General features: G+C 39.8%; 1 long non-coding RNA gene across 2 annotated transcripts in view; it reads left to right on the top strand.

The window, feature by feature from the left end:
* Window positions 1–363: 363 nt before the first annotated feature.
* Window positions 364–25237, top strand: part of LOC139707663 (uncharacterized) — a 108582-nt gene continuing 83708 nt past the window's right edge. Inside the window, exons 1-2 of one of the 2 annotated variants that reach the window (XR_011709135.1) lie at window positions 364–780; window positions 10180–14164. This is a non-coding gene — a long non-coding RNA (uncharacterized lncRNA). Of the gene's footprint in view, window positions 781–10179; window positions 14165–25237 lie in introns of those variants that run through there. The other variant, XR_011709136.1, reaches the window with a different exon arrangement.

Raw genomic sequence — 25237 nt, 5'->3', positions numbered from 1 at the left:
CTATTGTCTTGTTTCCCGCGGTTTTGGGTGGGAGAAGCAGGCTGGCCGGTCAAAATAATAAGCTTGCTTTACTTTGATTTTAATTGGAGTCAGTGGTCTCTTCTTGCATCCTGGTCTAACACATTGTTAATGTGAATAATAGAAATATTTAAATTTCCCTTGTGCCTTACATGCTGTTTTCATTGAATGTTGTCGCTTTAGGAGGTTGCTTCCCAGTTCAATCTGCCTCCTAACAAGAGCAGAAAAGTTAAATGAAATTTCATAGTAATTGTCACTATATCACTTTCAACCATGAATAATATACAGGCATATGTAATCCATAAACGGAAATTACATTATATGCAAGGTTAAATGAAAATGTTATGCTGGTTGGAGGCTCTGGGGTGCAATTCCCAGACCTCGGAAAAGAAAAAAAAAACACAAAAAAAAACCCAACAACAAACCACGATGCAACCAAGAACCTGCCATTCTGGCCTTATTCATGCCTGGATTGGACATAATTCCATATCAATCAAAAAGAAGGCTTATTGGGCTCATACTGGGGGGGGGGGCACCCTCCGATGCCCTGTCAATCACTTCCTGACAACTGTCCAATCCTGTGTGCAGCCAGCGAGAAGAGGGCGGGCTTCCTCGATCTCTCAGGGTCCTTTTCTTCTGGTCCGCCATTCCTACTGTTCAGCTGCAGGATCGTCTGTTACGTTTGGAGTCCCCGGTTGCGGGTGCTGTGCGGGTGCTGAAGATCCCTGGGTCGTAGGCTTGGCTTCTGAGCACGAGGAAATGGTGAGTGTGGCGTGGCATCCGGAGCCTGAGAGGGAGGCGGGCGGCGGGCGGCACGGGGAGGGGAAGCAGAGACTGTTGGAACCGTGGCTGTGGCGGGAACGGGAGCCGGCCGACGCGACTGCAGGCAATCTCGCTCTGCTCTGCAGGCTTGAGCCTTCCCAGTACCCCCCCTCAGTCCCACTGGCCCTCCAGATGGCGAGTGTGCCCGTGGCAGAACCGCGAACAGCCTTTCCCCCCCAAGGGCACCCTCAGCTCCCGGTTCTAACCCTATCTGGCCGCCTTGTGCCTGCAGCCAGTGTCTTCCCAGATGGTGGTGGCTGACTGGGGGCACGATTATCTTCATCCAGTCTCCACCTGCGGGTTTCCCGCGGGAGAGGAGGTGTAGGATATAGGGAACTCGCTTCTTCCTGAGCTAGCTCGTTTGCATTTTTACTTCATTTTTTTTTTTTTTTTTTACTTTCCTTTTGTTTGTTACTGGACCATTGACCGGAGGGATACTTTAACCACTGAGCTACGTTTCTGGTACTTTTATTTATTTATTTATTTTTTTAGAAGTAGTCGGAAACAATACCCTTATTTTGTTTGTTTATTTTTATGTGGTGCTGAGGGTCGAACCCAGGGCCTTGCACTTGCTGGAGGAGCACTCTACCGCTGAGCCACAATCCCACCACCCGCCTTTTTTTTTTTAATTATTTGAGACAGAGTCTAGCTAAGTTTCTGAGACTGGCCTTGTTATGGTTTGATTTCTCTAGACTTCTCTATCGCTATTAAATATATAATTCTAACATACCTGCAAATGGATTCGTGTGTGGATTTTGTTTATATTGTTATTCCTTGATGATTAACATAATGGTATAGTTTCATAATATGCATGGATGTCAAGTAAGGACTTCTCTCCAAAGCATATTTGGAGATCTTTATCATTAATTAGATGGTGAAACATTTCTAGGTCTCTGTAGCTCCTGTTTTGTTTAATGGTCTCTGTTTATGATCCAGAAACACACTGTTTTTGCTATTATGGCTCTGTGGCATAAATTGAAGTCAGATGTTTTGAGGTTTTCGGGTTTACAGTTTACAGAATTGCTTGCTATTCCATAAGACTCTGAGGGTTTTTTTTTCTTCTAGTTATGAGAATAATAATATTGTTATTTTGATCAAGATTATATCCCATCTGTAGGTGGCTTTAAGTAATCTGATGGCTTTTTTTCAGTCTATAGATGGCTTTAGTTTATTTAGTTTATTTAATGTAGATGGCTTTAGTTTATCTGTAGATGATTTTAATGTTTTCAGTGTTTTGTAATTTTTCTCATGGAAATTTTTACTTTCTTTTGTTAGACTTATTGCTAAGCATTTTTAAGTTATTTGCAATAAAACAACTTTTTTGATTTATTTCTCAACAGATTCATTATTGTGGGCAAAAGTTATTGATTTTCATACTGATTTATTTATTCTGTAACTTTGATGCATTTGTTTATCACCAGTAGGAATCTTCTGGTGGAAACATTAGGATTTTCTAAGTTTAACCTTATGTCATCTGTAGACATATAATTTGACTTCTTCCTTTCCTATTTGTATCCCTTTAATTTTTGTGTCTTGCCTAAAGCTTCAGCTGAATTTATGTATTTATTGTACAGGAGTGGTGGGGGTGGGTGTCCTTTCTATTTTTCATCATTTAAAGGCACTGCATTCAGCTCTTCCCTATTCAGTAGAAAGCTGGCATTAGATTTGTTATGTAGCCTTTGATGTTGAAGCAATTTCCTTCTATTCACAGTTTCTTCAGATTATATATCTGGATGTGATATTGAATTTTGTCAAAGGCTTTTTTTTTTTTTTTTGGCATCTATTGAGATGATCATGTGAATTTTATATTTGTATTTATGTGGTGTATTATATGTATATTGATTTGTGCTTGTTGCAGTCCTGCAATAAAAACAAGTTTATCATGCTCTATGATCTTTGTAATGTGCTATTAAATATGATTTGGTTTGCTATCACATTGAGGGGGTATTCATCCAAGTTCATTAGTTATATTGGTTTGTCATTTTCTTCCCTCAAGAAGTGTTCTTATCTTGCTTTGGTTTTTGTTTGGTAGTACTGGGGATTAAACCCAGTACCATTCAACTCATACAATCCCAGTTCTTTTAATTTTATTTTGAGATTAAGTGTTAAGTTTTGGATGTGAGGTGTCCCCCAAATGCTCACATGCGAGACAATGCAAGAAGGTTCAGAGAGGAATTGATTGGATTGTGAAAGCCTTAACCCTATCAGTGAATTAATTCTTGCATGGGATTAACTGAGTTGTCACTGGAGGTAATAGTGCATTGGGGTCAGGGCTTTGGGGTATATATTTATGTCTGGTAAGTGGAGTTTTTCTCTTTGTTTTCTCATCACCATGTGAGCTGTTTTCCTCTGTCACACTCTTTCTTTCCACCAAGATGTTCTGCTTCACTTTGAGCCCTGAGGAATGAAACTGGCTTTCTATGGACTAAAACCTCTAAGACTGTGAGCCCTCAAATAAACTCTTAATCCTCTATAAATGTGCTCGTTCTTTTAGTCACAGTGGTGAAATAGCTAACTAAAATGCAAGGTCTTGCTAAGTTACTGAGGCTGGCTTTGAACTTGTGATCTTCCTGGCTCAGCCTCCCAAATTTTTGGGATTATAGGTATGCAACACAGTTTGGGATTATAGGTATGCAACACAGCTGCTCTCCTGCCTGGTTTTTAAAATCATGATGATACTGGCTTCATAGAATGAATTGGGGAGTGTTTCTTATTTTTCTAGTTTGAGGAGTAACTTGAGGAGCATTGTGTTGATTCCTCCTAATGTTCTGGTAAAAGTTAGTATTGAAGTCATCTTGTCCAGGAGATTCTGTGTTGAAAAGCTTGGTATTATTGCTTTATTTGCATTACTTTTTTTTTTTTTTGCGGGGTGGGGATGTACTGGGGATTGAACTCAGGGGCACTCGACCACTGAGCCATATCCCTAGCCCTATTTTGTATTTTATTAGAGACAGAGTCTCACTGAGTTTCTTAGCGCCTTGCTAAATTGCTGAAGCTGCCTTTGGATTCATGATCCTTCTGCCTCTGCCCCCCTAGCTGCTGGGATTACAGGCATGTGCCACTGTGCCCAGCTGCATTGAATTTTATTGTTATTTTATGTTATCAATATGCAGTTTGTTAACTTTTGGTAGGTCATGCATGCCTTGAAATTTAACCATTTCTTCCAGATTTTCCAATGTATTAGAATATGAGTTTTCTAAATAGTCCTTGATAATCCTTTCAATTGCATTGGCCTCTGTAGTGATATTGCTTCTTTCATCTCTAATTTTATGAATTTCTCTTTCCTATGATTTGTTTGTCTAAGGGTTTATTCATTTCATTAATGTTTTTCAAAGAACCAACTAGTTTCTTCATCAATCCTTTGTACTCTTTTTATTCTCTATTTCATCTCTTATCTTTATTCTTTCCTTATACTCAGTTGGAGAATAATTTGATTTTTGTCTTTATAAGACTAACAGATGTATTACTAGGTTATTTTGTTTGTGTCTTTCTGGTATTTTATGTAGGAACTCATAACTGCATTTTCTTTTTTTAGAACTTCCTTCATGGTATCCCAGAAATTCTGTATATAGTATTTCTATTGTTTGAATCTAAGATTTTAAAAATTTTTCTCCTTATTTATTTTATGACATACACTCAAAAGTATTCAATCGCCATGTGATTGTATAGTATCTTTAATTTTTCTTGCTACTGATTTCAGGCAATAATGACCTGACAAGATACAAAGCATTGGTTGCACATTTTTCTCTGTTAGGACTTCCTTTGTGACCTTCAATATGACCTATTTTGGAGAGAGTTCCATGAGCATGTTAAAATAAAGTGTGGTCACCTACTGTAAATTGAAATATTTTATAAGTACTTGTTAAGTCAATTTTGTATATAGTATGCTTTAGCTGCAGGCCATATTTTTTTCCTCAAAAATTAGGTCTGATTTTGTAATTGAAAGGTAAATTTGGTCATGTTTAATCAGTTTCATATGATCGTAGTGAACTTGGAATAAAAGCTGTGGCAAACCTATGAGAGTTGGACTTTGAAAAAGTGGAGTTGGTAATAAAATTATAGACAGAAAGATGGCTATCTAAATTGGATTTTGTCATGAACATATCTGCATATTTGTAAGGACAATCTAAAAATAAGTTGTCAAATATTTTCTTTGTTCTCTACTTATTTGTCAGGGTTGTGTTTTCCTATTATTGTTTGTCAGTGTGGCTTATTTCTCATAGAGGTGACTTGTACAATTGCTTCTGTATGAATATGGAAATGTCAGATGACAGCATTTTTTGTTTGTTTATCCCAGCACAAGGTTTTGTGTAGGTGTGTGGTTGATACAAATGAAGGCCTATGTTCTAGTGTAGATTAGAGTATTATCAACCCTAAGGTGGAGCCAATGCAAGAATGAGGAGACTGTAAAGTCCAGAGGACTGAATATTTGGTGAGATTGATGACATTGATCATTAGAGAAACAAGGTTTGATTTTGGATTAGATATGCAAGCGATTATACAAGACAAATGCAAAATAGTACAAAGTTTTGGCTGAACAATGGAATTCTTAACATGTGTTAAGAGTATTCCTTAAGATATGAGAAGATTATTTAAATAATAATAAATGGCTTAAAACAATAAATACGAGAAAGAGTGACGATGTTCTTCCAAAAATAAAGATTAGAAACATACATTTGTGTCGGGTTTATGACTCTGTGGTATAGAAATTTCCTTGCTTGTGAGGTAACCTTAGTGTAATTCCTACCACTTCCAAAATAACAACAACAAATTAAAAAAAGAATTTTTTTTAAATTACAACATTTAGTTATACCATATTAATTGTGTTTATTTTGCCAAAATTATACATGGTTCAATTTGATTTTTCCCTTTTAATTCTCATTACCTTCTTTTCTCTTCCATCTTTCCTCCTAATATTCTCCTTAGTCTAATCTACTAATCTTTCTTTCTCTCATTTATTTCTTTTTCATTGGTACTTTATATATACAAAAATATGTAATTGACAGTGTTATATTCATATATGCAAATAACATTTTGTTCAATTCTGTCCACATTTTTCTCCATTCCTGTCCCTTCTTTTCTCAATCTCTAATCTCCCCTGTATATTTATGATATCCAATCACATTTTCCTAGTTTTGCTCTAGCTGACACATATGAGATAAACCATTTTACCCTTGATTTTTTAAATCTGTTTTACTTAGCATAATATTCTCCATTTCCATCCATTTACTGGCAGATGCCAATATTTAAAATTTCTTTATGATTGTGTAAAACTGTGTGTGTGTGTGAGTGAGTGAGAGAGAGAGAGATGGATGAAGAGAGAGAGAGAGAGAGATTTCTTGATGCATTCATCTGTTAATGGGCATCTAAACTGCTTCAACAATTTGGCCATTGTGAATTGTGCTACTATGTATATAAATGTGAATATATGAAAATATAGTTTAAGTTACTTTTAGTTATGTATATAGGGAAAATTGACAGATATCCAATATTCATGACTATTCAGACATGTTTTTCTCATACAAATATAAATGAGTCATAAGAAGAAAATAACAACACTTCACTAATGATTATATATATATATATATATATATATATATATATATATATATATATATATATATAGCCATGGCATAGTAATGTAAATGTTTTTTTATTATGAAAAATAATTTTTATTCAGAAACTATCACTTGCATTTTTGTGTGTCTCTTCACAATTTCTTATTAATTATACATGACTGTAGAATTCATTTTAGAATTGACACATTGTACAAAAATGGAGCACAAGTTTTCATTCCTCTGGCTATACATGGTGCAGAGTCACAAAAGTAGGGTAATCATACATGTGTATAGGGTAATAATGTTTGTCTAATTCCATCATCCTTCCCATACCCACACCATTTTTCCTCCCCTAACTCCCCTCTGCACAATCCAAAATTTATTCATCATCCCCCCCGTCCCTTGTTGGATCATCATTGGCTTATCAGAGAAAACATTTGGCTTTTGTTTTTTGGGGGGGTTTGGCTTATTTCACTTAATATGATTTCTCCAACTTCATTCATTTATCTGTAAATGCCAAAATTTCATTCTTCTTTAAGGCTGAGTAATATTCCAGTGTGTATGTGCACTGATTTTTTTTTTTTTTTTTTTTTTTTTTTTTAACCATTCATCTATTTAGGGGCATCTAGGTTGTTTCCATAGTTTAGCTATTGTGAATTGAGTTTCTCTAAACATTGATGTGGCTGTTTCACTGTAGTATGGTGATTTAAAGTCCTTTGGGTGCAAGCCAAGGAGTGGGATAGCTAGGTCAAATGGTGGTTCCATTCCAAGTTTTTTTGAGAAATCTCCATACTGCTTTCCATAGTGGTTGACCAATTTGCAGTCCCACCTGCAGTGTGTGAGTATGCCCTTTCCTCCCCATTCTCACCAACACTTATTATTGCTTGTATTCTTCATAATTGCCATTCTGACTGGAGTAAGAGGAGATCTTGGAATCGTTTTTATTTGCATTTCTCTAATTGCTACAGATGTTGAGCCTTTTTTTCTATGTTTGTTGATTGATAGTATTTCTTCTTCCATGAAATGTCTATTTAGTTCCTTAGCCCATTTATTGATTGGATTATTTTTATTATTATTATTTTTTGGTGTTACATTTTTTGAGTTCTTTATATATCCTGGAGATTAATGCCTGTGGTAAAGATTTTCTCCCGTTCTGTATTCTCTCTTCACGTTATTTATTGCTTCTTTTGCTGAAAAGCAATTTTTAGTTTGAATGTATTCCATTTATTGATTCTTGGTTTTACTTTTTGCACTTTAGGGGTCTGGTTAAGGAAGTCAATTCCTAAGCTGACCTGGTGAAGATTTGAGCCTCGTTTTTCTTCTATTAGGTGCATGCATGGTCTCTGTTCTAGTGCCTAGGTCTTTGATACACTTTGAGTTGATCTTTGTGCAGAGTGGGACATAGAGGTAGAATTTCATTTTGCTACATATGGATTTCCAGTTTTCCTATCACCATTTGTTGAATAGCTACTTTTGTCTAGTATGAGATAAGGTGTTTATGTGCGTTTCTCTCTGTGTTTTCTATTCTGTACCGTTGGTCTACATGTCTTATTTTGGTGCCAATACCATGTCATTTTTGTTACTACTGCCATGTAGTATAGTTAAGGTCTGGTATTGTGATGCCTTCTTTTTCACTCTTTTTGCTAAGTATTGTTGTAACTACTCTGGGCCTGTTAATTTTCAAAATGAATTTCGTGATTGCTTTTTCTTGTTCTGTGAAGAATGTCACTGGAATTTTAATAGGAAACAATTTTGGTAGTATTGTTTGCCCTTTTTTATTGGCAGTGGATTTGACTGTTCTCTGCCTCCTGTACAAACTTATGTCTTCTACTTTCTGGTAAAATATGCATAAAATTAAATTTACTTTTATAACTCTTTTTAAGGGTAAAATTCAGTACCATTTAGTGTATTCACAGTGTTGGAAAACATCAGAACTATCTAGTTCCTGATATATACAACAACCAGTGCCTTCCAACACCCATTTCCATTTTCTTCTTCCCTCATGGCCTGGAATGACTAAGATACACTTTTTTTTCCAATGCATTTGCTTTGTCATAAAATTTAAAATAATTTGACCTATGCAGTATGTGGCAAGTTCCTCTAATTTATTTCCCTTAACATAATGCTTTCAAGGCTATTTTTGCTATATATTTTAGCATATTCTAATTAAAGTATTGATGAGTAAAATTCTTTGTGGACATACCAAATTTTAGTTATCAGTTGTGGTTTTTATTGTGTCATTTGAAGTATTTTGGATAAATCCAGGTGCACTCTACTACTGTACTGACCAACATTTCCAGACCTTTTTTTTTTTTTTTCCCCCATTTTGAGGCAGGGATTCCATAAACTTGCTCAAACTTGTGATTTCCACTTTCTACCCTCTAGAGTTCCTGGGATTCTAGGTTGCACCACTATAAGTGACAGTTATCAGTGAATCTGCTATTAGATATTTGGGTTGTTTGCACCTTTGGTTATTATTATCAATTTTTTTTGTGTGTGTGTATGTGCGTGTGTGCATGTGTGTGTGCACAGTGCTAGGGGATTGAATACAGGTCCTTGTGCATGTGAAGTAAGTACTCTACCACCTGAACTATGGCCCCAGCCCAGTACTTTTGGTTATTTTGAATAATTCAACTATAAATATTCATATACAAATTATTTTCTAACTATGTTTTGAGTTATTTTTGTACATGTCTGGTGTGAATTTTGATTTATTTTGCAATTCATTATTTATTATAATTATTTATATATTTATTGCTTATAATACATGAAGGTGCTTTCCACACTACTTGTACCATTTTGCATCCTCTCAAAGGTGTATGGAATTTTCAATTTTCCATAGCTTTGATTTTGTTTTGTTTTGTTTTGCTTATTCACAGTTTTAGGTTTTGGTAAATTTTAATATTTTTTGTTTACAGCACAAAACAACAACATTTAGGCAGATAAAAGATCAAACAATCTGTTACATATGGCTCTGAAGAGAAAAATGTATTGATACAAAGGAACATAGAGAGCATATGCAGTCCATGGTTATCACAGTCTAGATCCCTAAGACACAGTTTGTACATTTCAGTTTATATCAAATCAACAAAAGTTTATGGAACCACATTGATTTAATAGGTGAAAAAATTTGGGTGACTCTGGAATGTGCAAGTTGTCCCTAACAGTGTGGTCTCTGTCATTTGTGTTTATATGGAGGATGCATATGGGCACTACAGTGTGAAAACCTGAAACAGAAGTGTTGTGTGCATGGCTCTAATCATATTTTCAAAAGGGAAAATAACTGGCCTTCAGCTCAGGTTAAATATTTGTTGACACAACTTTTCAAAAACAAGAAAACTGTGTTAATATTGTCTTTTTTACTTCCATGACAATATAATATTATGCACAGGACTTTTATTTTAGTAGAGATTAAACATTTTTGTTGAATTTATTTTTGCAGCCAAAGGCTCCATTGCCAAATCTAAATTCATGAATATTTAATTTTGCTTTTGTGTAAATTTTTATAGTTTTGGCATTAAAATTAGTTCTGTGGTTTACTTTGAGATAATCATTGTACAACAATCTCATTTTTTGCCTGTAAATAAGCATTCATCTTAACCTTATTTGTAGAAGAGACTATTCTTTATTAAATTATCTTGACAACCCTGTCAAAAATAAATTGTCGTCAGTTATGTGGTTAATTTCTTTTTTATTTCATTTTTATTTTTAAAGAGAGAATTTTTTTTAATATTTCTTTTTCCTTTCCTTTCCTTTTTTTTTTTTTTTTTTTTTTTTTTAGTTTCGGCGGACACAACATCTTTGTTTGTATGTGGTGCTGAGGATCGAACCCGAGCCGCATGCATGCCAGGCGAGCGCGCTACAGCTTGAGCCACATCCCCAGCCATATGTGGTTAATTTCTAGACTTCAAAATTGTTGAGAGCCACAGCCTTGAGAGCCACAGCCGAGTTGGGATGGCGCCTAGCATTTTGCCAGAAGGAGTGATTGAGAGGTGTCCCTAGGGAGCCATTAAGATGATGATAATTAAGTTAAGCTGTGTATAATTGCTGTGACTGGATGATGCTGGATTGAAACAGGCTGTGTATTCAGTTGTCTATAGACCCCTGCTGTCCTGCAATAGGGTGGCTCCTGCTGCCTCAGGCGCCCGCCACTTTTGAGTTCTCTCTACTTTTGAGTTCTTGCACCTTAGGCGCCCGCTTCTTTTGAGTTCTTCCTACTTTTGAGTTCTCACTGAGTTCCAGTTGAGTTCCCGTGGAGTTCGCGTGGAGCCTGGTGGAGAGGGAGAGAGTTCCTGGGAAGTGCTTGTGGAGTGCGGGTGAGAGTTCGGGCATAAAGGAGTTCCTGTTTGAACCTACAAGTGGCTCATGACCTCCCAATTTGGTGCCCAGCCTGACTGCGGCATTTGGTGGCCCGTGCGGGGGATGCCTGAAGCTTGGTGTTAAGTGAAATTGCTCACCCCTGAGGGAGGGCGAGAGAATGGGTGTCCATTTCAAAAAACAATGTGTTCTTGTTTTGATTTGTTTTGTTTTTGTTTCAAGCTGCCTGTCCCTAGAACTTTCTCAGGCAAACTGGGGAAAATGGTTGGCTCAGAGTTTGAAGTTGTCCGGCCCTGAGGAAGAGAGAGAGAAAAACCATGGATACACATATCAAGAAAATAGAAAAACTGATACAACGAATTTTTGTTTCATTCTGTTTTGGTTTTGTTTTGTATTATCTTGTTGGGTTGCGTTATCCATGTAGCAGAAATATGGGGTCAGAAATTAGCAAAAAACAAACCGAAAGAATGTTAAGTAAATTGTTAGAGGAAGGAGGCACCCCAGTAAAAGCAAGAACAGTCAGGGCATACGTTGATACAATACAAAAATGTAGCCCATGGCTTTTTAAGGAGGAGTTGTTGAATATATCACAATGGGACCATCATGGTGAAGACTTAAGAAAGAGGGAAAAGAAAAACCCAGGAACTCTGCCAGTTGGCACATTGCCATTGTGGATGATGATACGATCAAGCAAAAGAGGAGGCCTCTCGAGATAGTCAGAAAGGGGCAGAAAGTTTAGAGCAGAAAAAGCCATCAGGGGAAAAGTTACAACAGGAGGCTGCTACTAACACCTTTGTATCACCAGAGGGCGCAAGTGTCCAACCAACAGCTCCACCTATGGAGACAACATATGCTGGGGGGCCCCAAACCCCCGTAGTTGATAGATGGGATCCTGAGACAGGACCTCAAAGATTAAGATGCCCTGTATTTGAGACAACAGAAGGGCATTGAATTCACTGTGCTCTAGATTTCAAAACAGTGAAGCAGCTGAAAGAGGCTGTAACAACCTATGGTTCTCAAACACCCTTCATTGTAAGTATGGTCGAATCCATTACCTACTTTGACATGACGCCAGCAGATTGGGCTAGTATGTGCAAAGCTGTGCTAAATGGAGGACAATATCTGTTATGGAAGGTTGCCAATCAGGAATTTTGCATGGAGACGGCTAAGCGAAATGCAGCAGCTGGTTATCCTCAGAGAAATTTAGATATGTTGTTAGGAAAGGGACCTTATGAGAGTCAGTTGCAACAAATTAGATATGATCCTGCCATATACTCACAAATCGCTTTAGCTGCAGTTAGGGCATGGAAAACTTTACAGGGGCATGGAGATTTACAATTATCTAAGGTAATACAAGGAACTAATGAACCTTATGCTGAATTTGTAGATAGGCTTATACAAACAGCTACCAGAATCTTTGGGGATGTAGAACAAGCAATGCCATTAATAAAACAACTAGCTTACGAGCAAGCAAACAAATGGTGCAGGGAGGTCATTAGACCATGGAAACATGGAGATTTAAACACATATATTAAATTATGTAGAGACATTAATGAACGGGAGCAAGTCTTGGCAACTGCAATACAACAGGCTTTAGGTGCCAGGCCAAAAACATGCTACAATTGTGGACAAACAGGACATTTTAGAAGGAGTTGCTCCATAGGAGGAGGGTTTAACAAAACTAGATATGATCAAAGGGGTAAAATACCAGGTATTTGCCCATGATGCCATAGAGGGAGACATTGGGCTAATGAATGCCGTTCTCAAACCACCATAGAGGGTATTTCTTTATCAAAAAACTGACAAGGACCAGGTGTTGACCCACGATACCATGGAGAAAAGCATCGTGCTCCATTGCCAAAAAACGGACAGGAGGGCCCAATGCTCCGGGGCCCACGACCACAAATATACGGGGCACTGGAGGAACCCAGCAACACCATCAGGGCAGTGCCCAGGACACATTATCCATTAGAGTGCGCATGAAAAAATGGATCCAAATATTTTTATTATTCACGTGATTTAAATGGTTTAATTTAAATTGGGTAAACAGCTGTTGAGGATTGTTTTAATATGTGAACAAAAAAGGAGATTAACAGATCTGTTTGTTTACTTTCACCTTTCCTTTTCATTATATCTAATTCTATTCAGAATACTAAATTGTTTAGAAAATTGCTTTTTTTTAGTGCCTGCTGGAATGTTACATAATTTTTTTTAGCCATCATTGCCAGAATTCCTGTCTTCATCCCAGTGCTGGTGAAGACAAAGATAAAACCGAAATACAGCTTCTGCGATAGCTATCACAATAAACTGTATAAACTGATGCATCAATGAATAATAACTCAACAAGTGATACTCAATCAAGGAGTCGATTTACTTTGGGAGGAAATGGACATATAGATGGATTCCTCTGCTTTGAACTGCTTGCAGAACTTGCCTGGACTATGTATCACTTGTATGCATTGTGAACTATCTGTTGGTGCAACGAATTGTGGTAGTGCTGCGGTATCTTTGCTGATGGTGTCATCGGTGGTACAATTTTTCCAAAAGGAACCGTCATTTGGCTTGAGATCGTGGCATTTTACATCCTCCTCCCTTTTGCTTGTGATGGTCTAAAATTTGGGGGCCAACAGAGGTGAGGCAAAGAACCTCACCCCCCCCCACTGGCACCAAGGCCAAATTTGGGGGCCAACAGAGGTGAGGCAAAGATTTTCACCCCCCCCCCCCACTGGCACCAAGGCTAAATTTGGGGGCCAACAGAGGTGAGGCAAAGAACCTCACCCCCGCACTGGCACCAAGGCCAAATTTGGGGGGCCACCAGAGGTGAGGCAAAGAACCTCACCCCCTCACTGGTGCAAAGCTCAAACTTGGGGGCCAATAGAGGTGAGGCAAAGAACCTCACCCCCTCACTGGTCCAAAGGCCTATCCACAAGTATGGCTGTATGCTGGACCAGTAGTCAATGACTGGTGAGATCCAATTGCAGTGGTACCAACCTAAGACAGGAGGCTGATGCCTTGAGGTCAGCTCATCCTCTGACAAGTAAGGACCATATGTAGTATTGGACAACCTAAGACAGGCATGTTCCCTAAGCCACATTGCTTGTTGTTTAATTAAACAGAATAGAGGAGATGTTGAGGGCCACAGCCAAGTCACTATGACTCATGGCATTTTGCTAGAAGGGAGTGGTTGAGAGGTGACAGGAGTGAGCCATTGAGATGATGATGGTTATGTTAAGCTGTGTATTCAATTGTATATATGACCTTTACTGTCCAGCAATAGGGCAGCTCTTGCTGCCTCAGGCGCCCCCTACTTTGGAGTTCCCTTTGAGTTCTCCCAGTGGTTCCCAGAGTGAGTGTGCGCACAGCCCAGGGGAGTGGGGGAGAGTTCCCAGGGCGTGTGCCTGGAGTGCTGGTGGAGTTCAGGCAATAAAGTTTCCTGTTTGAACATACAAGTGCTTTGTGGCGACTCGGTTATTTGTGCCCAGCCAGACTACGGCACTGTGAAGCGGAGTAATGAGGTTTTTAATCTGTCTGTCTATCTATCTATTTTTTTTTTTTTAACTTATTTTGGTGCTGGGAATTGAACCCAGAGCATTGTACATGCTAGGAAAGCACTCTACCAACTTAGCTATATCCTCAACCCCAGACAGAGTTTTTTTAATCATTTAAAAATTTTATTAAGCATCTTTGAACACTTACAGTACTTGGGGAGAAAAATAATGATTTGTTTTAAAACAGGGAGAAAATTATCTACAATGTCACTGCATAAAACTTATAGTGAATTATTTGACCAACTTCTTTCCTTTTTTGCCCACAAAGATTTTGCAATTTCTTAGTTCATATCTTCTACATGTATCCCAATCTGTTGCAGAATAAATTTTTAAACTTATTTTTAGTTTTTTTTTTCTTCTTAAAAAATATTATTTTAAATAATCATTTATATTTTTTTGGTTGTAGTTGACACAAAACCTTTATTTTATTTATTTATTTTTATGTGGTTCTGAGAATTAAACCCAGGGCTTCTCATGTGCTAGCCAGGTGCTCTACAATTGAACCACTACCCCAGCCCTTAATTTGTTTTATTTTGTTATACATGACAGTAGAATGCATTTATGCACTTTGATATATCATTCATAGGTGGGATATTATTATATTTTTCTGAGTGCACATGTTGCAGAATAATATTGGTCATGTAGTCACATATATACATAGAGTAATAATGTCTGATTCATTCTACTATATTTCCTATTCCCATGTCCCCTCCACTCTCCTCCCACCACTTCCCACTACCTAATTTAAGGTAACAATACTCTTCCCTCCTGCCCCCTGCTTTGTTGTGAATTAGCATTCACATATTACAGAAAACATTCAGCCTTTGGCTTTGTGGGATTGATTTTATTTCGCTTAGCATGATATTCTACAACTCCTACCATTTATTGGCAAAGCCATAATTTCACTTTTCCTTGAAGCTGAGTAGTAATCCACTGAATATACATACCACATTTTCTTTCTCAATTCTACTATTGAGGGGCATCTAGATTGGTTCCATAGTCTAGCTATTGTGACTTGACCTGCTATAAATATTGATATAGCTGTGTCACTATTGTATGCTGATTTTAAATATTTTGGAGTGGGTCAAACGGTGGTTTCATTTCCAGTTTTCTGAGGAATCTCCATACTGCTTTTTATAGTGGTTTCACCAATTTGCAATTTCACCAGTAATGCGTGAGTGTACTTTGCTCACCCCATCCTCACCAACATTTATTGTTGCCTGTATTCTTGATGATTGCCATTCTGACAGTAATGATTTAGAATAGTTTTAATTTGTATTTCTCTGATTGCTAGAGATATTGAACACTTTTTCATATGTTTGTTGATCAGTTGTATTTCTTCTTCTGTGAAGTGTCTGTTAATCTTTACAACAGCAGCTCCAATAAAGCATTAATCTCTAAGATATATAAAGAACTCAAAACCACCAAAAATAAACAAACAAATAAATAATCCAATCAATAAGTGGGCTGAGGAACTGATCAGAATAAATCTTTATTGATGCCTAAGCCAATCACTATGGCCAGGAAGGTGCACTGCTTTCTTCTTGCTAAGGCTAGATTACAAATGGCACTCCTGGGATACAATAGTACCCTATCTTCCAGTTGGATCAGTTGAAGACAATGGAAAGGGAATACCCAAAAGGAAATTGTCTATGGGCATGGTGGAACTCACCTCTAGTCCCAGAGGCTAATTAGGAAATCTGAATTCAAAATTTGAGGTCCTAAAAAGGGGAAGGATGAAATGAATCAACTGTGGTTCATGGTGTTTTTTCGTTTTGTTTTGTATTGTGTGTTTGTTTTTGGTATTGATCTTTCCTTTGTCTGTTATTTGTTTGCTTGTTTGCTGCTGTTGTTGTTGTTGTAGGTCCCAAGGAATCCAACCCAGGGCCTCTAGCATGCTAAGCAGTAAGTACAAGCTCTGTCATGGTTGAGCTGTTCCCATCCCCTGGCCATCACTTTTTTTTTTTTTTTTTCCTATGGACCTCTAGTTCTGGCTGAGGAAGAAGGAATGGAACAGTTTTGGGAGATGGGGGAGAAGAAGGAGGGGCAGAACTTGTTTGTGGTTTGTTGTTGTTGTTGTTACTAGGACTCGACAAACGGACACTTTGCCACAGAGCCACTTCCCCAGCTCTTTTTTATTATTTATTTATATATTTATTATTTACTTTGAAACAAGTTCTCACTGAGTTATGTGGAGCCTTACTAAATTGCTGAAGATGGCCTTGAACTTTGAGATCTTCCCATCTTTCTCAGCCATCAGAGTCCCTAGGATGATAGAAGAAATGGGCCACCATGCCTGATCTTTTGTTATCTTACACTCCATGCTAGAAGCAATGAATGGAGAGACACTATTTTCACCACTGGTTGAGATGTTTCAGTGTTGTGAAGACAGGAAAATAATCATAGATGTGGATGTCAGTGATAGTGGTAATATATGGTGAGTGATTTTGTTGTCATTTGTTGTTGTTGTTGTTGTTCTTGGCAATGTAGGGTAGGGCCAGCAAACGCAGGGCCTTTCAGTTTGCTGGGCCAATGCTCTACCACTTAGCTGCACCCCCAGCCTTTTTGACATGTGTTTTTTCACCATCAAAAAGTTCAGGAGGGGGACTGGGTTGTGGCTCAGTAGTAGAACATTTGCCTGGCATGTGTGAGGCACTGGATTTGATTTTCAGTATCACATCAAAAAATAAATAAAAGAAATTTATTGTGTCCACCTACAACTAAAAAAAAGTTAAGGAGGAATCAGGTTGTAGCTCAGTGGTAGAGATCTTGACTAGCATGTGTGACACACTGGGTTTGATCCTCAGTACCACATAAAAATAAAAATAGAAAATAAAGATATAAAAAATATAACATTAAATCTGTTTAAAAAAACTTAAGGAAATGAAGACAATTGGTATGGAAGGGAGGAAAGCCATAAACTAAAATGCTTTCTGCAGCTCACAAAGTCATAGGGCATGGGCTGGGGTTTGGGCTCAGAGGTAGAGTGCACGTCTAGCTCGTGTGAGGCATTGGGTTTGATCCTCAGCACCACACAAAGTAAAATAAAGACATTGTGTCCATCTAGAACTAAAAAATAAATATATTTTTAAAAAGTCATAGGGCAGGCTTTCTCAAAATATGCCCAAACAGGCTATGGATTTTCTGAAGCTGCAATCACTGGAGCAATTGTAAATTTTAAAAGGGCCATGGGTTGGGGTGGGGTTGTGGCTCAGTGGTAGAATGCTTGCCTATCATGTGCGAGGCCCTGGGTTTGATCCTCAGCATCACATAAAAGTAATTAAATAAAATAAAGGTATTGTGTCCAACTATAACTATAATATAAATATTTTTCGAAAAAACAGACCATGGGTCTAGGGATATCACTCAGTGGCAGAGCACTTCTGCTGCCCCCAACCTGTGTAGGCAGCTGAATTTAAGTTCGCTCCTGTGAATTTCTGGGAATACCAAATAAAGCATAGACACACACTTTACCTTTAAATCAAGCTTCAGAACAGCTCCTACACTCTCGGCCTCAATCTCCCCAAGTGGGAGAGTGAGAAAAAGTCACAATAGGCTGGCGAGAGAGAGCGAGCATGTTCGGAACTTAGCTTTTATTCGGGGAACCCTCATTCTTAGAAAGTTCCATCCAAAAATGTCAGGAGGGGTAGGGTTACAGAGGACAGGTGAGTGTAATTTGACCCAAGGAGCTGCAGGATGGCACACCTGTGCCTGAAGATCTGTCCTCTACCTCCAGGACCTGGTCACTATGACAGTGATGGTTAGAGCCTCTCTGCTCACCAGAAAGAGAATGCAAATCATTCTTCTAGACCACCTCCCATACACTTCCCTAAAGTACACTAAGCCCTGGGTTTAATCCCCAGTACTAGGAGGAGGAGGGAGAATAGAGAGAGGCCCAGTTAATAAAACATAGGGATTTAATGCATATGCTGTTCAGTAGAACACTTTACAAAAGGAAGCATTAAGGTAAAGAACATATTTTATATTCCCATAACTTGACCCATCATTCCAGACTCAAAAGTCTCCTGAGTCAAACCTATTTTCCATATGGAGTCCTGGATTGGCCCTAAATTCATTCTTAGGATTGGGGGTAAAAAATTCCCCTTTATACCAGTATAAAGGGTATGAATGGATGATGTCCAAGCCTATGCCCTCTCTGTGAACATATTTTGATGCTATGCGAGAATGTCCACCCAATATCTCTAGATTTAGCACTCATTAGTCCTTCATGAGATCCCCAATGTATGACCTGTTTTCCTGCAATGGAAACATTTTCTGGATAAGGTGTAGCACCTTTTTAAAAAATGTTTATTTTTTAGTTGTAGTTGGACACAATACCTTTATTTTATTTATTTTCATGTGGTTTTGAGGATTGAACTCAGGGCCTCACACATGCTAGTCAAGCACTCTACCCCTGAGCCACAACCCCAGCCACAAGGTGTAACACATTTAATCCATTTTAACATTTTATGTGGAGTGTCCCTGTGATTATGGTGAAAGCATGGAAGTTTGTTTAATGAATATTTAATATTAACTTTTTTGCCCTGGGACGGCTGGGAAGTACCCATGTAGAGGGGCCTATGGGGCACTCGCTCTCCCTCTTTTCTCACAGAGATGGGTCCAATTCCCCCCTTTGCCAGTGTTATAGATCTCCGGAAGCAGTGCATGCCAAATTGGTTCTAAGGGCTGCACAGGTCGGGCTGGGACAAAGCCGGGCTGTGTAAGTACTGCGGTTGTGGGTGGTGCTGCCCCCACTCACGACGCCTCCAAAATGGCAGCATGCCTTCCAGGCCAGACAGCACCAAAGGCTTGCTCTCCCGCCCCCACAGTACCTCCCCCATCACCAAGCGGCTCCCCTTGTCCTATTTTCACCTCTCTGCCACTGAGGTTTATTATAAAATGGGCATGTTTTCCCCCTCTCTCCCATGGTGAAGGTAGTCCAGAGAGTACTGGGAGTTCTGGTGGATGAGGGTGGTCTCCTGGGGGCTTGGGGAGTCCGCAGTTGCAGAGGGCTGGTTGGTGGCCTTAGACATGAGCTAGGCTCTTCCCTTGGACCCTTGGACCGCCCCAGCTACAGTGGCACTGCAGCCGCCCTTGGGGATCCTGAAGAGAATACTGAAGAGTGCCCTGTGGCTCTGGAGGCGGGGGTGTGGCAGCTGCCAGGAGTGACCCTAGATGGGGAACCCCAGGTGGGCGAAGGGACGGTATGGAGGTGGAGCTCCATCCCTGCCTTGCCCACCCCAGCCCCCCAGCCCCCCCCCCCCAGGATATCCTCCTCCCCGCTTCCCCCATCCCTCCACCCCAGGAGAATCCATAAGTTGGGTTGGATTGCAGGGCCAGTCTCTTTTGCAGGGTCCAATCTGAGCTGCAGTTTCCATCTGGGTCCTATGTCCCCAGGTGCTGGCAGCTTAGAACTGGTGAAGACTCTTTAAAACAAAGCTTCGCCCCAGCAGCTGTGTTGAGGGGTAGGTGGGGGGGGGTGTAAGGCAGGCGGAGTTCAAAGTCAGTCTCAGCTAAAAGCGAGGGCGCTAAGCAACTCAGTGAGATCCTGTTTTTAAATAACATACAAAACAGGGCTGGGGATGTGACTCAGTGCTAGAGTGCCCCTAAATTCAATCCCTGGTACCCTCTGTCAGGTCTGTGGCGGTTACTGAGGAACAAAGAACCAAGGAGCCTTAGCATGGGAAAGAAACACCTGTCAATCAGCAGAGTCTTCTGGCCAATCCTGGATTTCATCCAGTTCCACCAACCAACTTTACCGGGATAAGGGACTCTAAAAACACCTTTTCCTGTCCCAAGCCCTTCCCTTCCTGCCATAAGTCCCATAAACTTCCAGTCCCATGGAGCTCCCATGGGTTTTCTCCTCTGACCCTTCTCCTCTTCACTCTGTCTGTTCAAGTTCTGCCCTGGAGCAACATCTCAAATAAAGCCTCATTCAGCGGCCTTTTAAAATCTATCTCCTTTGGTCAACCTCCATTGCTGGACCTCACACCCTCCCCTACCAAACAAAATAAAATAAAAACACAAAGCATTGAGAGGGCCTGCTGGGGGTGTTAACTCCATGTGATTTCTGCCCAGTCCTCTGAATGTCAAAGTGAAGAATTTCAGTGAAGCGTGGTTAAACGGAGGGAGTAACTATGATTCTCTTAAGGCCCTCAAATGCCTCCTCTTCTAATTAGTGATGAATGAATAGATGAAAAAGATTCCCACTTTCCCTATGTACTACCCAGCAAAACCACAGCCAAAGAAATGGGCTCTGCAGACCCAGTGAGGAAAGAACTATAGAAACAAAGAACCAGAAAGAAGCCCAGCTTGTCCCCCCCATGCTCCCCAAAGGGCTCTATTTTTTCTTCCTCAGCCAGAGCTGGAAGTCCAAAGAACAACAACAACAAAACAAACAAACAAAAATAACAACAACAACAAAAACATGATGGCCAGCAGTGGAGAGAACAGCACAGCCATGATAGAGCTTAAAGGAGCTTAGGGTGCCAGATCCCCTGGGTTGGTTTCTTTGGAACCTACAACAAAGAAACTAAAGAAACACCAATCCACCCTGCCCCCAAGGAAAAGAAAATGAACCACAGTAGATGCATTCCATTCTTCCCCCTTAATAGACTATCTAGTACCACAGATTTTGAACTCAGAGCTCTTCTGCTGAAAGGAAATGATAAAGTTTGGTTTAGTGACACAAGCCTGTCACTGGAGGAAAGATCACTTGTGAGGAATTTGTGACCCAACCACATAGAGACCCCAGTTTACAAACAAGCCAGCATGCCAGCTTAAAGTTCAAAGGAAGATCAGATTGTTTTTAATGACTTCAAGGCTTATTCTGTCATGTATTACTTTTCATCTCTGATCAGTTCTTGGGAGACCCAAAGTATCAGGAGGTGGGGGTGTGGTTATCACTTAATGGTAGAGTACTTGCCTAGCACATGTGAGGCACTGGGTTTGATTTTCAGCACCATGTAAAAATAAATAAGACAAAATTATTGTGTCCATGTGATAGTAGGAGCAAATGTTTTATGATTTCATCCTCCATTTTGTTTTATGATTTCATCCTGTAAAACAACCGTGCCAAGTAGAAGAGCCATGACTGGGGCAAGATGTTCTTTTCCTTTTGCTATAGAAATCTTTAAGAACACAAAACTACCTAATGGGGTATTGTTTCTGTAACTAGGGTAATGGGGCTCTGTTTCTGTAACTGGGGTGACTGGGCTAACTGTGATTGGTTAGGCTTCCCTCCACTTGACTGCACTCTCCCACTTCTGTAACCTGGCTTGCTTGCATTGCCTAGACCCCTTGAACATCCCTTTGCGGTTTTCAGGCTTATAAGGAGCACCCTTGCAATTGTTTGGGGCTGATCAGGAGAATAGCTTTATGTTCTGGTCAGCCGCCACCAGTGTGCTTCAATAAAGGCTTGATTTGATTATATGTGAGTGGTCTGGAAGTCAGTTTATGAAACCCTGGGAGGAAACTTTAACTATAACATCCATCTCTAACTAAAAATAAATAAATGAATAAATAAATAAATAAATAATTTAAGGTTTGAGGAGGTGGGAGATGGACCCTTAGAGTTGCATAAGAGGGAATGGGAAGGTAGCTCAGTGATACAGCTACCTAAAATAGGCTAGACTTGCATGTCTGGTGGGTTCTAGTTTCAATTCATTCCATTACCAGGATGGATTAAAAAAAAAGTTTTTGGTTTTTTTTTTTTTTTTTTTTTAAGCCTCCTAAGATTTTCAGTGTGGCTTGTGAGGACCACATAGCCCAGTTAGAGCTTTCTTTTACTAGAGGAGTTGAAGATAAAAATTAAGTAAGGAAGAATAAGCCTAAACTCTCAGTAAAATAGAGAGGGAGAAAAAGGGTGAGAAGTGAGTGAAAGAAAAAGAGAGAAAGTGAGAAACCAGCCTCTACCTCAGAGCAAAGCCTGTCCAAGGAAGGGGGTGTGACCTTGTCCTCTGTGACCCACAGAGCACTCCTTAGCACATACCCACCCTGTTGTTTATCTACAAATAACAGGAGAGATCTGTGGATCCAGGTGTCCCTGACTCAGTCAGGCTAGGTGAGGATCCATAGCAACCCCTAGCACCCACCAATCAGCATGAGACAGGGAAAATACCTGGGATGTCAAATGACCCCCCAGTTGTTTATGGTGGTTGATAACATTTTAGGAAACCTTGTATTTCAGCACATACTCCCCTTGTGGCTTAAACCAACCAGTTCAAATGAATCCCCCTATTATACTCACCAATCACCCTTATCCAACTTGTCCCTGCCAGTGAATGTGATAATCAATGTTAAGAGTTGTTCTTGGGCTGGGGATGTGGCTCAAGCGGTAGCGTGCTTGCCTGGCATGCGTGCGGCCCGGGTTCGATCCTCAGCACCACATGAAACAAAGATGTTGTGTCCGCCGAAAACTAAAAATAAATAAATAAATATTTAAAAAAAAAAAAAAAAAAAAAAAGAGTTGTTCTTTGATTTTCCCGCAGTGTGTGATGATTTGGTAACAGATGCTATGATATATGTGAAGTCCCTGCCTGCCGCAGTCTGGCTGGGCACAAATGCCGCAGTCTGGCTGGGCACACAATCACGAGCCACCACACAGCTTGTAGATTCAAACAGCAACTCTTTATTCCCGAACTCACACCAGCCGTCTACAATCACGTTCTGGGGAAATCCACGTTCTCTGCCCAAATCCACGTTCTCTCTTTCCCAAATCCCCCTCCACTGGGCATCTATCTCCAAAATATACTGTCTGAATCCCGTGAGAACTCAAGGGGAACTCAGGCAGCAGGATACGCCCTATTCCCAGCAGGAATAATCTTAAACCTTAAACCTGGAACCTAAACTGGGAACGCCCTAAACACGATTATCTTAAAACCGGGAACACCCTAATCTGCCTTGGTCCTTGAGCAAGGTCACCTACATTCAATGTCGCTGCAACATGTCAGCAACATGGGGTACGCTGGCAAGGAAATTGTCATACCTACTTGGCTAATGGCTCCCAGCATCTCCCCCCTTCTGATTAATTAAACAACAAGCAATGTGGCTTAAGGACCGTGCCTGGTAGGTTGTCCAATTCAACATATGGTTCTTACCCGTCATCGGAAAACTGACCTTTAGGCGTCAGCCTCCTGTCTTAGGTTGATACCACTGCAATTGGATCATACCCGTCACTGACTACCGGTCCAGCATACAGCCATACTTGTGGATAGGTCTATGCACCAGTGGGGGGGTGAGGTTCTTTGCCTCACCTCTATTGGCCCCCAAATTTGGCCTTGGTGCCAGTGGGGGAGTGAGGTTAATGTGGCTTAAGGACCGTGCCTGGTAGGTTGTCCAATTCAACATATGGTTCTTACCCGTCATCGGAAAACTGACCTTTAGGCGTCAGCCTCCTGTCTTAGGTTGATACCACTGCAATTGGATCATACCCGTCACTGACTACCGGTCCAGCATAAGCCATTGGCCCCCAAATTTTAGACCATCACTAGCAGAAGGGAGGAGGATACAGAAATGCCACGACACCAAGCCAATTGACGGGCTCCTTGGGAAAAAATTGCATCACTGGTGACACCATCAGCAAAGATATGTCAGCACTACCACAATTAACATGGGGTGCACTGGCAAGGAAATAAAAATTGCATCACTAGTGACACCATCAGCAAAGATATGCCAGCATTACCACAATTCGCTGCACCAAACGATAGTTACATAGTCCAGGCAAGTTCTGCAAGCAGTTCAAAGCAGAGGAATCTATCAATATGTCCATTTCCTCCCAAAATCCGTTTCCTCCCAAAGTAAGTTGACTCTTTGATTGAGCATTACTTGTTGAGTTCTTCACCGGCACTGGGATGGAGATAGGAATTCTGGCAATGATGCTAAAGAGACATTATCCTGAAAAGAATTATTAAATATAATGAAAAGGAAAGGTGAAAGTAAACAAACAGATCTGTTAACCTACTTTAAAAACAATCCTTAACAGCTGTTTACCTAATTTAAATTAAACCATTTAAATCACGTGAATAAAAAAATAATAATAATAATTTGGATCCATTTTTTCATGAGCGCTCCTCATATAAGAAATATGGACATACGCACATACAGACATACAACACAAAACACAAGAGTGTACACAAACGTACAACACATAAGAAAATAGTAAAGGCCTTGTAGCTTTACCTGGGTGAAATCTCCATTGCAATGTTTAAAAACTCCACAGTCAAAAAATAAAACTGATCAGAAAAACATTAACCTAGGTTTGTATGAGCTCAAAAAATAAAAATAGAACCTTATGATGTGGAAAAATGCAATAATAAAATAGCTATTGAAAAAAGCATCCTGGTTAATCACTGTCGCAGATGTAAGAATGGCCAAGCTGGAGTTCTGGATATCAGCTGTTATGGATTTGAGTCAAATCATCTTCTTTTCGATCTGTAGAGACTGTTTTAGTTAATCTCTCTGGAATCCAAATGGGCTGCTGTTCTCCCTGTGGAAAAACACAAACAGACCCCCGACTCCAGACAATCACTGGGTCAGGACCTTTCCATTGTCCTGTTAGAATATCTTTCCAAAGTACTTTAGGCTTATGTACATTTTTTGGATACATATGCCTTTCCGCAGCACTAAGTCCTGATGAATCCAAATTTAAAAAGTTTAGAGTAAAAAGCGTTATTTTAAGTTTATCTTTGGGGGATATATACCCCCTTCCAATTCCCTCTTTTTGCTTTAATAAGTATGTTTTAATAGTTTGATGAGCTCTTTCAACTATGCCTTGTCCCTGTGGATTGTATGGGATTCCTGTTATATGAGTAATACCAAATGATGAGCAAAATTGTTTAAAAGAGGTAGAGGTATAGCCAGGACCATTATCAGTTTTTAACTGTTTAGGAACGCCCACAGTGGCAAAATTTTGTAAGCAATGAGCTATAACATCTTTAGTTTTTTCTCCGGCATGAAGGGAGCCCATCAAAAATC

Source organism: Marmota flaviventris, chromosome 1, assembly GCF_047511675.1.
Source record: "Marmota flaviventris isolate mMarFla1 chromosome 1, mMarFla1.hap1, whole genome shotgun sequence".
In the NCBI taxonomy this organism is placed as follows: domain Eukaryota; kingdom Metazoa; phylum Chordata; class Mammalia; order Rodentia; family Sciuridae; genus Marmota; species Marmota flaviventris.
The sequence above is the reverse complement of the archived record's forward strand: the minus strand, read 5'-3'. Positions and strand labels throughout refer to the sequence as shown.